This window comes from Ranitomeya imitator, chromosome 7, assembly GCF_032444005.1.
Source record: "Ranitomeya imitator isolate aRanImi1 chromosome 7, aRanImi1.pri, whole genome shotgun sequence".
Taxonomy (NCBI): Eukaryota; Metazoa; Chordata; class Amphibia; order Anura; family Dendrobatidae; genus Ranitomeya; species Ranitomeya imitator.
This window is the reverse complement of record NC_091288.1, coordinates 31,032,641-31,041,424: the sequence shown is the minus strand read 5'-3', so window position 1 is coordinate 31,041,424 and position 8,784 is coordinate 31,032,641. Positions and strand designations below refer to the sequence as shown.

Genomic DNA, 8,784 nt, shown 5'->3' with positions numbered 1-8,784 from the left:
ACAAAACTCCAAAAATGGGCCAGAAAAAAGTATTGGCACCCTCAGCCTAATACTTGGTTGCACAACCTTTAGCCAAAATAACTGCGACCAACCGCTTCCGGTAACCATCAATGAGTTTCTTACAATGCTCTGCTGGAATTTTAGACCATTCTTCTTTGGCAAACTGCTACAGGTCCCTGATATTTGAAGGGCGCCTTCTCCAAACTGCCATTTTTAGATCTCTCCACAGGTGTTCTATGGGATTCAGGTCTGGACTCATTGCTGGCCACCTTAGAAGTCTCCAGTGCTTTTTCTCAAACCATTTTCTAGTGCTTTTTGAAGTGTGTTTTGGGTCATTGTCCTGCTGGAAGACCCATGACTTCTGAGGGAGACCCAGCTTTCTCACACTGGGCCCTACATTATGATGCAAAATTTGGTGGTAGTCTTCAGACTTCATAATGCCATGCACACGGTCAAGCAGTTCAATGCCAGAGGCAGCAAAGCAACCCCAAAACATCAGGGAACCTCTGCCATGTTTGACTGTAGGGACCGTGTTCTTTTCTTTGAATGCTTCTTTTTTTTCTCCTGTAAACTCTTTGTTGATGCCTTTGCCCAAAAAGCTCTACTTTTGTCTCATCTGACCAGAGAACATTGTACCAAAACGTTTTAGGCCTTTTCAGGTAAGTTTTGGAAAAATCCAGCCTGGCTTTTTTATGTATCGGGGTAAGAAGTGGGGTCTTCCTGGGTCTCCTACCATACAGTCCCTTTTCATTCAGACGCCGACGGATAGTACGGGTTGACACTGTTGTACCCTCGGACTGCAGGGCAGCTTGAACTTGTTTGGATGTTAGTCGAGGTTATTTATCCAACATCTACACAATCTTGCGTTGAAATCTCTTGTCAATTTTTCTTTTCCGTCCACATCTAGGGAGGTTAGCCACAGTGACATGGGCTGTAAACTTCTTGATGACACTGCGCACGGTAGACACAGGAACATTCAGGTCTTTGGAGATGGACTTGTAGCCTTGAGATTGCTCATGCTTCCTCACAATTTGGTTTCTCAAGTCCTCAGACAGTTCTTTGGTCTTCTTTCTTTTCTCCATGCTCAATGTGGTACACACAAGGACACAGGACAGAGGTTGAGTCAACTTTAATCCATGTCAGCTGGCTGCAAGTGTGATTTAGTTATTGCCAACACCTGTTAGGTGCCACAGGTAAGTTACAGGTGCTGTTAATTACACTAATTAGGGACGCATCACATGATTTTTCCAACAGTGCCAATACTTTTGTCCACCCCCTTTTTTATGTTTGGTGTGGAATGATATCCAATTTGGCTTTAGGACAATACTTTTTGTGTTTCTTTTTCATTTAAGACAAATTAAATGAAGATAATAATAACAAAGAATTTGTGATTGCAATCATTTTCAAGAAGAAACTGAGTATTATCTGACAGAATTGCAGGGGTGTGAATACTTTTGGCCATGACTGTGTATATATATATATATATATATATATATATATATATATATATATATATGTATATATATATATATATTTGCAAGAGCCAAAATCAGGTAATTTTGCGAACTATTTTCATCTACCGATTTTCGAACAGAATCGATGTAAACAATTTTCATCTACAAATTTAGATTTTTTTTTTTAGAAGAGCCTCCCACTTTGCCTTGTCTGCAGTAACAGAAAAGAATGGTTAAGCCACACCCTCTTGGCTAAAGCAGCTATTCTCCAGCTAAAATAGGCTGGAGATAAGGATTATCTTATGTTCTCTGCTGGATTTCTGCAAGCCTTAAGGCCTGATTCATCATTTTGTTTTCTTCTTTTTAACCCCTTAGTGACCGCCGATACGCCTTTTAACGGCGGCCGCTAAGGGTACTTAAACCACAGCGCCGTTAATTAACGGCGCTGTGGAAAAACTAAATAGCGCCCCCCAGAGTCGGATTTTCTCCGGGGTCTCGGCTGACCCCAGAGAACATGATTCGGGGGTTTTTAACCCACCCCGCATTTGCGATCGCCGGTAATTAACCGTTTACCGGCGATCGCAAAAAAAAACAAAACGCGATCTCTTTTTAATTTCTCTGTCCTCCGATGTGATCGCACATCGGAGGACAGAGAAAAGGGGTCCCAGGTGGCCCCCCAATACTCACCTATCTCCCCCGATGCTCCTCGTGTCTCCCGGTGGGCGCCGCCATCTTCAAAATGGCGGGCGCATGCGCAGTGCGCCCGCCGGCCGGCCCCGCGAGAATCTTTGGGGTCTCGGCTGCCGGGGGTAGCCGAGACCCCAAAGAGCATGATCGGGGTCGGTTTTACCGACCCCTGTTTTGCGATCGCCGGTAATTAACTGTTTACCGGCGACCGCAAAAAAAAAAAAAAAAAAGTAAAGTGTAATTCTCTGTCCTCTGATGTGATCGCACATCAGAGGACAGAGAAATAGGGGGATTCGGGGACCCTAGCATACTCACCTGTGTCCCTGGATCCTCTTGCTGCTCCTCCTGGCCGCCGGCAGAAGAGAATGGCGGGCGCATGCGCAGTGCGCCCGCCATCTGTCTCCATCTGCCGGCCGGCAGGAGAACAGCAGTTGGGGCTAAAATTAGGGTTAGGGGTAGAGTTAGGGGTAGGGTTAGGAGTAGGGTTAGGGGTAGGGTTAGGGCTAGGGTTAGGGGTAGGGTTAGGGTTTGGGGTAGGGCTAGGGTTAGGGGTAGGGTTAGGGGTAGGGTTAGGGCTAGGGGTAGGGATAGGGGTAGGGTTAGGGGTAGGGCTAGGGTTAGGGGTAGGGTTAGGGGTAGGGATAGGGCTAGGGTTAGGGTTGGGGCTAAATTTAGGGTTAGGCTTTTTTCACACTTATGTCGGTACGGGGCCGTCGCAATGCGTCGGCCCGACATACCGACGCACGTTGTGAAAATTGTGCACAACGTGGGCAGCAGCTGTAGTTTTTCAACACATCCGCTGCCCAATCTATGTCCTGGGGAGGAGGGGCGGAGTTACGGCCACGCATGCGCGGTCAGAAATGGCGGATGCGACGTACAAAAAAAGTTTCATTGAACTTTTTTTGTGCTGACGGTCCGCCAAAACACAACTGATCCAGTGCACGACGGACGCGACGTGTGGCCATCCGTCACGATCCGTCGGCAATGCAAGTCTATGGGCAAAAAACGCATCCTGCGGGCACATTTGCAGGATCCGTTTCTTGTCCAAAACGACGGATTGCGACGGAATGCCTAACGACGCAAGTGTGAAAGTAGCCTTAGGGCTAGGGTTAGGGTTGGGGCTAAAGTTAGGGCTAGGGTTGGGGCTAAAGTTAGGGTTAGAGTTGGGATTAGGGTTACGGTTTGGATTAGGGTTGGTATTAGGGTTAGGGTTGGCATTAGGGTTATGCTTGGGATTAGGGTTAGGTTTGGGATTAGGGTTAAGGTTAGGGTTGTGATTAGGGGTGTATTGGGATTAGGGTTAGGTTTGAGGTTAGGGTTGAGATTAGGATTAGGGGTGTGTTGGATTTAGGGTTTTGATTAGGGTTATGGTTAGGGTTGACATTAGGGTTGTTTTGGGGTAAGGGTTGTGATTATGGTTAGGGTTAGTGATTAGGATTATGGATCAGGTTGGGATTAGGGTTAGGGGTGTGTTGGGGTTAGGGTTGGAGCTAGAATTGGGGGGTTTCCACTGTTTAGGTACATCAGGGGGTCTCCAAACACGACAGCCAATTTTGCGCTCAAAAAGTCAAATGGTGCTCCCTCCCTTCTGAGCTCTGCCGTGCGCCCAAACAGTGGGTTACCCCCACATATGGGGCATCAGCGTACTCGGGATAAATTGGACAACAACTTCTGGGGTCCAATTTCTCTTGTTACCCTTGTGAAAATAAAAACTTGGGGGCTACAAAATCTTTTTTGTGGAAAAATATATATATATATTTTTTTTATGCCTCTGCATTATAAACTTCTGTGAAGCACTTGGGCATTCAAAGTTCTCACCACACATCTATATAAGTTCCTTGGGGGGTCTAGTTTCCAAAACGGGGTCACTTGTGGGGGGTTACTACTGTTTAGGTACATCAGGGGCTCTGCAAACGCAACATAACGTCCACAGACCATTCTATCTAAGTCTGCATTCCAAAATGGCGCTCCTTCCCTTCCGAGCTCTGCCGTGCGCCCAAACAGTGGTTTACCCCCACATATGGGGCATCAGCATACTCAGAATAAATTGGACAACAACTTTAGTGGTCCAATTTCTCCTGTTACCCTTGTGAAAATAAAAACTTGGGGGCTAAAAAATCTTTTTTGTGGGAAAAAAAAATATTTTTTATTTTCACGACTCTGCATTATAAACTTCTGTGAAGCACTTGGGCATTCAAGGTTCTCACCACACATCTAGATAAGTTCCATGGGCGGTCTAGTTTCCAAAATGGGGTCACTTGTGGGGGATTTCTACTGTTTAGGCACATCAGGGGCTCTCCAAACGCGACATGGCGTCCGATCTCAATTCCAGCCAATTCTACATTGAAAAAGTAAAACGGCACTCTTTCTCTTCCAAGCTCTGCGGTGCGCCCAAACAGTGGTTTACCCCCACATATTGGGTATCGACGTACTCAGGAGAAATTGCACAACAACTTTAGTGGTCTAATTTCTCCTGTTACCCTTGTGAAAATAAGAATTTGTGGGCGAAAAGATCATTTTTGTGTAAACAAAAGCGATTTTTTATTTTCACGGCTCTACGTTATAAACTTCTGTGAAGCACTTGGGGGTTCAAAGTGCTCACCACACATCTAGATAAGTTCCTTAAGGGGTCTAGTTTCCAAAATGGTGTCACTTGTGGGGGGTTTCCACTGTTTAGGCACATCAGGGGCTCTCCAAACGCGACATGGCGTCCAATCTCAATTCCAGCCAATTCTACATTGAAAAAGTAAAACGGCACTCTTTCTCTTCCAAGCTCTGCGGTGCGCCCAAACAGTGGTTTACCCCCACATATGGGGTATCAACGTATTCAGGAGAAATCGCACAACAACTTTTGTGGTCTAATTTCTCCTGTTACCCTTGTGAAAATAAGAATTTGTGGGCGAAAAGATCATTTTTGTGTAAACAAAAGCGATTTTTTATTTTCACGGCTCTACGTTATAAACTTCTGTGAAGCACTTGGGGGTTCAAAGTGCTCACCACACATCTAGATAAGTTCCTTAAGGGGTCTAGTTTCCAAAATGGGGTCACTTGTGGGGGTTTCCACTGTTTAGGCACATCAGGGGCTCTCTAAACGTGACATGGCGTCCGATCTCAATTCCAGCCAATTCTACATTGAAAAAGTAAAACGGCACTCTTTCTCTTCCAAGCTCTGCAGTGCGCCCAAACAGTGGTTTACCCCCACATATTGGGTATCGACGTACTCAGGAGAAATTGCACAACAACTTTAGTGGTCTAATTTCTCCTGTTACCCTTGTGAAAATAAGAATTTGTGGGCGAAAAGATCATCTTTGTGTAAACAAAAGCGATTTTTTATTTTCACGGCTCTACGTTATAAATTTCTGTGAAGCACATGGGGGTTCAAAGTGCTCGCCACACATCTAGATAAGTTCCTTAAGGGGTCTAGTTTCCAAAATGGTGTCACTTGTGGGGGGTTTCCACTGTTTAGGCACATCAGGGGCTCTCCAAACGCGACATGGCGTCCAATCTCAATTCCAGCCAATTCTACATTGATAAAGTAAAACGGCACTCTTTCTCTTCCAAGCTCTGCGGTGCGCCCAAACAGTGGTTTACCCCCACATATGGGGTATCAACGTATTCAGGAGAAATCGCACAACAACTTTTGTGGTCTAATTTCTCCTGTTACCCTTGTGAAAATAAGAATTTGTGGGCGAAAAGATCATTTTTGTGTAAACAAAAGCGATTTTTTATTTTCACGGCTCTACGTTATAAACTTCTGTGAAGCACTTGGGGGTTCAAAGTGCTCACCACACATCTAGATAAGTTCCTTAAGGGGTCTAGTTTCCAAAATGGTGTCACTTGTGGGGAGTTTCCACTGTTTAGGCACATCAGGGGCTCTCTAAACGTGACATGGCGTCCGATCTCAATTCCAGCCAATTCTGCATTGAAAAAGTCAAACGGCGCTCCTTCACTTCTAAGTTCTGCGGTGCGCCCAAAAAGTGGTTTACCCCCACATATGGGGTATTGGCATATTCAAGAGAAATTGCATAACAAAATTTATGGTTACATTTCTGTTTTTACACTTGTGAAAATAAAAAAAATGGTTCTGAATTAAGATGTTTGCAAAAAAAAGTTAAATGTTCATTTTTTCCTTCCACATTGTTTCAGTTCCTGTGAAGCACGTAAAGGGTTAATAAACTTCTTGAATGTGGTTTTGAGAACTTTGAGGGGTGTAGTTTTTAGAATGGTGTCACACTTCATTATTTTCTATCATATAGACCCCTCAAAATGACTTCAAATGTGATGTGGTCCCTAAAAAAAAATGGTGTTGTAAAAATGAGAAATTGCTGGTCAACTTTTAACCCTTATAACTCCCTAACAAAAAAAAATTTTGTTTCCAAAATTGTGCTGATGTAAAGTAGACATGTGGGAAATGTTACTTATTAACTATTTTTCGTGACATATCTCTCTGATTTAAGGGCATAAAAATACAAAGTTTGAAAATTGCAAAATTTTAAAAATTTTCGCCATATTTCAGTTTTTTTCATAAATAATCGCAAGTAATATCGAAGAAACGTTACCACTAACATGAAGTACAATATATCACGAAAAAACAATCTCAGAATCAGCGGGATCCGTTGAAGCGTTCCAGAGTTATAACCTCATAAAGTGACAGTGGTCAGAATTGCAAAAATTGGCCTGGTCATTAAGTACCAAATTGGTTCTGTCACTAAGGGGTTAAGTCACTTTGCTTTTTTCTGTCGTGTATTATTTGTTGATAGTTTTTATTGCACCAAATTCTTCAAAATGAGACCTGTGGTTCATGAGCTGTCTGTAACATCTAGAATACTCTTTATTTATTTTTTTCACTAACCTGTTTTGTACCTTTTCTAAAGCAAAAAAGTTGCATATGTCGTCAAGATGTTGCAAAATTTGCATAAATATTTCAAGCGTACATAAAATCATTCAGTGGGTGCGGGGAGGGGAGAACACTGGCTCAAAAGTGTTGTGAGTTTTTAAAAAGTTATAATTGATGAATTAGTTGAAAACAAAAACTACTCCCACATTGGCGTACCGAAAAACAAACAAGCAAACACATATAGAAGAGACTTAAAAAAGGCATAATGTAAAAGAAGATTAAGGAGCAAATGAAAGACAAGCAAAAAACACCAACAACTGGAAAATCAGGCTCAAATACAGTAAATAAAAGGGTCCGTAATGTTTAATGAAAATCCCGCAGATGACAAACATCGAGGCCAAGATTATCTCCTGTTTACATTTCTAATCCATTTCTAGGTTTGTATTTCTTTTTATGCAACTGAAGCGAAAGCTTACCAGGATTCTTCATCAATTCGGTATAATCTTTATTTGTAATGTGTTCTGAAGAATTTACCTATGTTCGTTTCTATTTTCTGGGAGCTGACATTTTCCAATAATATTCAGTGACAATTTAACAGGAAACCAATTACTATGTGTAAAACAAGTGCACCCTTTATGTCAATCAGTGGACAGAATTTCACTTTAAAGGGAACCTGTCACCCCCAAAATCGAAGGTGAGCTAAGCCCACCGGCATCAGGGGCTTATCTACAGCATTCTGGAATGCATTTTATAATGCTGTAGATAAGCCCCCGATGTATACTGAAAGATGAGAAAAAGAGGTTAGGTTATACTCACCCAGGGGTGGTCCCCGCTGCGGTCTGGTCCGATGGGTGTCGCGGTCCGGTCCGGGGCCTCCCATCTTCTTACGAAGACGTCCTCTTCTTGTCTTCACGCTCCGGCACAGGCGTACTTTGTCTGCCCTGTTGAGGGAAGAGCAAAGTACTGCAGTGCGCAGGTGCTGGGCCTCTCTGACCTTTCCCGGCGCCCGCGCACTGCAGTACTCTGCTCGTTGAGTTTATTGTTTTGCTGTGCTATGGAAACTGGGTCATGCTGAGTTGTCAGAGTTATGATTGACATCTCGGCTTTCTAATCTTGTGATAAGCAGACTCAGCTGTAGGTGCTTTGATTGACAGCACGGCTGTCCAATCTGGGATTGCGAGTGTGACATGCTGGACTTTATCCATGTATTCTGGAGATTGCCTAAGCTACTTAACTGGGCTGTTTGCATCTGACCTCTGCCAGACATAGTTTGTGCTTCCTGTTAAGTGTTAGCCTGATTCTGTTCTTCTGAGTTCTGATCTTCCGCTTCCTGGCCATTGGACCGTGTTCTGACTGTGTCCCTTTGTCTTGTCCTTTTGCCTTTATCCACTATCTCTCGGTATTTTGACCCCGGACCGTGGCCTGGCTTACGCCTTTGTCTTTTCCTTTTGTTTTCTACGTGCTCCCTTGGTACTGACTGACTCCCGGAAGGTCTGACTTCTCTTCCTCACCGTCTGCCCGTGAGTAATGACCAGCGTCGCAGGTTTCAATAGTCCTTAGATTCCACGGTGGTGGTCCTGACAGGGATATTAGAGCTGATTGTTGTATTAATTCATCTACCCGGTTGCAGGAGATATTGCCTCTAAAATTTGATAAATAAATCCTATTTTCAGATGTCTGTAAATTTGAGTGGTTAGGAAAATATGTCCTGGATATATTGGACTGTGCTGCACCCCTTGAGGTGGCACAATTAGACTAGGAAGGCCTGCTGTCATATTTTTCTATGAGACCCCAATATTTGTTGTC

General features: G+C 43.7%; 1 protein-coding gene across 3 annotated transcripts in view; it reads left to right on the top strand.

Annotated features, from left to right (window-relative positions):
• Positions 1 to 8,784, top strand: part of CCDC148 (coiled-coil domain containing 148) — a 205,255-nt gene that overhangs the window by 114,206 nt on the left and 82,265 nt on the right. The window lies entirely within an intron of this gene.